General features: G+C 38.3%; 1 long non-coding RNA gene across 1 annotated transcript in view; it reads right to left on the bottom strand.

The window, feature by feature from the left end:
- The window catches only part of LOC138057375 (uncharacterized), a 3,058-nt gene extending 186 nt beyond the window's left edge, over positions 1-2,872 (bottom strand). Inside the window, exons 1-2 of the long non-coding RNA XR_011133655.1 lie at positions 2,457-2,872; positions 1,703-1,802 (exon numbers count right to left, since the gene is read on the bottom strand). This is a non-coding gene — a long non-coding RNA (uncharacterized lncRNA). The remainder of the gene's footprint in view (positions 1-1,702; positions 1,803-2,456) is intronic.
- Between the last annotated feature and the right edge of the window lie 2,128 nt (positions 2,873-5,000).

Here is a 5,000-nt window from a genome sequence, read left to right as displayed (position 1 = left end):
AAGAAAATATGTTTTCAAAAATGTTTGAACAGTCAATCCTAACCTTGGGCCGGTCTTTCATATACCGGATCCGAAATAATTAATGTCCATAAAACGAAAAAACAAAGCGAACATAACAATACCTAATTAGCAAGGCCTAATCGGAATAATGAACAGACTTAACTGATTAGAGTGTAATGTGAAGTTCTAAGTTTCCACCCCATATGAACCATGTGAGTGTTAACCTTACTGATGGAAATGGGCCCACACAAGGACAGAGAAAAACTCTGACCAGGGTGGGAATTGAACCCACGATCTTCTGGTTAGATCACCGCTGCTCTGGCTGTCGACTGAGCTACAAGGTCAGACGGCAGCGGGCCGTGAGAACTGAAGATGTTAAAGTACGTTTGCAAAAAAGTAATCCTTCCTTGTACTTGTACATGTTAATTGCTGTGACTTTAACATCTTCAGTTCCCACGGCCTGCTCCCGTCTGACCTTGTAGCTCAGTCGGCAGCCAGAGCAGCGGTGATCTAACCCGAAGGTCGTGGGTTCAATTCCCACCCTGGTCAGAGTTTTTCCTTGTCCATGTGTGGGCCCATTTCCATCAATAGGGCTAACGCTCACATGGTTCATATTGGGTGGAAACACGGCCAATGTTTGCAAAAACGTAATCCTTCCTTCTAATCGGAATAATGGTTCTTTTGTCCTCCATCATTTTAGTCCGGTATATGAAAGTCCACCCTAATCTTGAACACAGTACATGTAGAGTTTGCTTAATTTATTAGCACAAGGTTATCGTTTTCTAATCAGTCAGACAAAAATAAAGTACTGTATATTGAAAATGCATTTCATAATGAGCGATCTCTGAAAATTAGAACACGATATTTCAGATAATCTCTGAGCAATGACGCTTTGAAAATTTGAGATTTTACAAAGAATGTATGGGATCATTGGCGCCTTTGCAACCTAAGAATTTATCAGTTTTTGATGGCTAATAACTGACTTGTTATCCAAGCTGAAAGGCTTAAAATTGGAGATTTAATTAAGTTTAACAAGTTCTTTTACCTTTTGAAGTTAATTTGTTTGACGCATTCCTTGAGCAAAATGCATTATGTTACCGGCAAAGATTCCCCGGTCCAATGAAGTTAAAAGTGTTAGCAACTGATCTGTGTAAAAACTTGTCACAAGTTGACCACCGAAAACATGAAATGAATTTTTTAATCTCACTGGCCTTGAAAGAAATTCTTTCACGTATTTCCGTAATGATGTCAATGATACGACCTTTCTGCACCTGGAAAAGGATTATTTTGACCAGTTGTAACCTGCGATGAGGCGTTCTTTTCTTTAGAACGGGAAAAGTACGTTGAATATAGAACAATAAGTTTGAAAGCAAAAAACAAAAGCGACAACAACAACAACAACAACAAAACATAGTTGCATCGACTCTTGCCCCTACTGTTTCCTCTGTTACCTACGCTACGCCAATCATATCACCAACTTGTATCAACAGTGTGCACGGTTGCTACTTCAAACTTTGCCAATAGCGAAATATTTAAATTATAATAGAGCCTATATGAAGTGTCAAGTTACGGTAACTGGAATGCGCCTGTGCATTTATTGCTCATTGCTCTTCTTGAGACAGCCAATAGCAACGTTGGACGTGACGTGGATAAAACCATTGAAAAACGCCCACCTCTTCCCTCATGACGTCACCTCACTTACCAGTGAGTAATTGCAGTGGGAAGCGCAAAGGATTTCTCCGTCTTCTCAACAACACGTCTTCCTTTGAGGAAAGACTCAGCAGATGGTCCGATAAGGAATGCTATAGAATGCGAAAAAAAAAAAAAAAAAATCATTGTAGCATATAAAAGTTACCCACGGCAATGAGAAATTACTTATCGCAATAATTTTATTCAAGGGATCGTCGACACATTGCACTCAGTCTCCCCTCTCGTCCGACCAGCGTTCTAAAAGCATTCCCTTTAAAGAATTTAACGCGTAATCATTACTGAAATTAATTGAGAGTTCGAAAATTAACCACTTCTTTGCAAATGAGGAAAAAATAGTTTTACTTCTGAGTGTTTGAGTAAGCTATTTGTTTTTGAGATCAAACTGCATGACTGGCTGTTCTCAGTGTTCTATGATCCTGATCAACTAACGTCGTCTTGAAAGGAAACAGTTTTAACTTTGGTGGTGAGGTACTTTGAAACAGCTTACGTTTCTCTTTACGACAGACAAAATCATGAAATAACTTCCGAGCATTATCAGCTCTATTCCATTTTCTTTTCACTAACAAATTTGTTCTTTTATGCAAGGCCTCCATTTGAAAGAGTCTCGGACTTTCACAAACTGATTACGAGGATGTTCAGGTTTGATTAGGTTGCTCTATTATTAGCACTGATTTTCTCCATAAACTAATTGATAATTATGATGATTACCGTATTAAGAAAGTTAACGAACAAGCTTACATACGCACCTTCTTTAAGCTCTTCGAACGAGCAATAAAAATATTCGCAGAGACCAGTAGAAGCAACAGCAGAGTAACACGAGCCATTTTTTTTTCGCAGCACAGACCTTGGAATCTTGCTCTCCAATGTCAATTGAAAAAAAGCTGTGAGGAAATTGGGCGATCCTTGACAGAACTGATGTCTTTTAAGCCTGTCAAGTAAGACCTGTTTCCGCCTTTCGGAAATAGTCTACGTTTGTAGGCTGATGCTGAATCACTCTTTTAACGCCAAGACGTGACCCAGGTGGACGTTACCTTTCAGGTTGTGTTGTTATTGCAAACATTACTACTCGTGTCTCGTCACTAATACGATTAAAATATATGGGCACGTTCAGAAATCAGATGCAAAACCGGTGGAAATATCATGTTGTCAGTGCTATTATGCCGAACTTTGTAGCCACGCATCGGATGATCGAAGGAATACTTTGACCAATTGACCACAAACGAAAAATATATATTTAGTATTCTCATAGACACAATTCACTCGGGTAGACCTCCGAAGAGCTCTACGAGGACGTGACTCGAGAAAGTGGTGGAAAAAGCCGGATTTACGTCAAACGATGACGACTACGTCGTTTAAGTTTGGCAAGTTCTGATTTTACTACACAGCAACACGTAGTCAACATTCGTTGAACACTTGCTAACTCAGACAATATTTCTACTTCCGATTTGTAGAAGCTTACACGGTACAATCTTTTTTTATAAAAAACGTTATTTTGGAACTGAGTCGCAATGTTCGAATTCTTTTTACCATTTGAGCCTGAAACGTCCACAAAATGTTTGGTCTGAAATATACTGGTACATGGTATTGTATTTCAATAAATTAAGGAAACCCAATCTCGTTCCCAGGGACTCTCTTCTTCTCTTCACTCGGAGAGACCATGTTGGGACAGAAGCCAGAGAGACCCTGGGGACGAGGTTGCAGGAAACCTTTCAAAGTGCATTGCTTGGTATGTTCAGGATGTGTTGCATCTCAAGTGCTTGTGCCACTTGATGCAGCATACAAAATGTCGTATGTTACAACTCAAGCTTCATGTATACGTTTTGCTTCTCGTTTATTTTACCCTTATTCTGTTATACCACTCATTCAAGTAAACAAATAATTGAAACGTTCTTATGGTGGTCTTATACCTTTAAAATGGCACTTTTTGTTAAACACTCTTGAAAAAAACACTTCTTACCATGTTACAGCTTTTCACACGCTGACTCCAAAAAGACCACTTTTGGGTCACATGACTCAATAGTTAATGATTAACTAGGCCCCCTATAGTTTAAAATTGCTGTTCACTATAAACATGATAACTTCCTTGTGAGTGCCCACAGAAACCTGAAAACAGCTTTATTTTGTACAGTAGTGAATTATTCAGGTTACAAACCTAAAAAAGAAGTGAATTTTATCGTACTTGAGTATTTTCTGTGATGCAATTACAACTAATATGCAAATGAGGTGAGTGAAAATATGAAAAATTTTAGCTACAAGCATTCCATATTGTAACCTTGCCATTTTTGAGGTTTGTGACCTAAAGAGTCTTATAAAGTAATAACCCTGAAAGTTTCACAAAATTTGGTCAAAAACTTAAAGAGATATTCTGCTTAAAAATCTGCCAATTGATCATTTTTAGGAATTTGAGAAAGGCAGCTGCAAAGTTATGATATAAAGATAAATGGACCTTGACCAGAGTATTTTCAATAAAACAACTTATTTTCTTATTTCTAAGTATAAGTGTCATAAGTAATAAATTACTAGAGCATCTAGAATGCTCCTGATGCATATGTCACTTCTTCCTTTTCTTTTGCTTGATCCCATTTGTTCTTGCGGCGGGCTCGAAGCACTTTTCTCCTCTTTCTGGATGACTCTTTCACTTTGTAGTCAGCTTTGCTGACCCTAATTCTGTCTATTCTTCTCATTTCCTCTGAGCAGTGGTGTCCACATTCTGTAAGAACATTTAGAGCTGCCTGTGTTCCAATATTGAAGTGGGCAACATCATCACACACCCCAAACTCCAGTACATCTGACCCTACAAACACACCTTTTGGAACACGGTCCCAAATCATGGCATTAAGGGTGGCTTACTACAGTTTTAATGGATTATAACAGCCCAACTTCTAACTCTTTTGAATAATGTCCCAAGATGTTTTTCATTCTCTATTTACTTTACTGATTTAAACTACTAGCGCCCAGTCTCTCCTTAGGTACTCGGTCGTTCATTTTGGCCATTTGTTTACGTTTAATTGTTCAATTTTCACATAGAATGGCAAAACACTTAAGAAAACAGTAAACAGAGAATGAAAAACATCTTGGGACATTATTCTATGTTCTTGGAGCAAGTTTCATTCGAGTGTCGTAAAACCAAAACCAAAACAATTCCTTTGGCAAATTAATAAGGACGGAGGCAATCCGGTAAATCAATCAAAACTCGAAGTATTTGCACGTAGTAACTAACGTAGTAACGTACTAAGTAACGTAGTAGATCAATCAAAACTCGAAGTAACTGCACGTAGCCGACACAAAGC

This window comes from Montipora capricornis, chromosome 7 (assembly GCF_036669925.1).
Source record: "Montipora capricornis isolate CH-2021 chromosome 7, ASM3666992v2, whole genome shotgun sequence".
Classification (NCBI taxonomy): Eukaryota; Metazoa; Cnidaria; class Anthozoa; order Scleractinia; family Acroporidae; genus Montipora; species Montipora capricornis.
The sequence above is the reverse complement of the archived record's forward strand: the minus strand, read 5'-3'. Positions and strand labels throughout refer to the sequence as shown.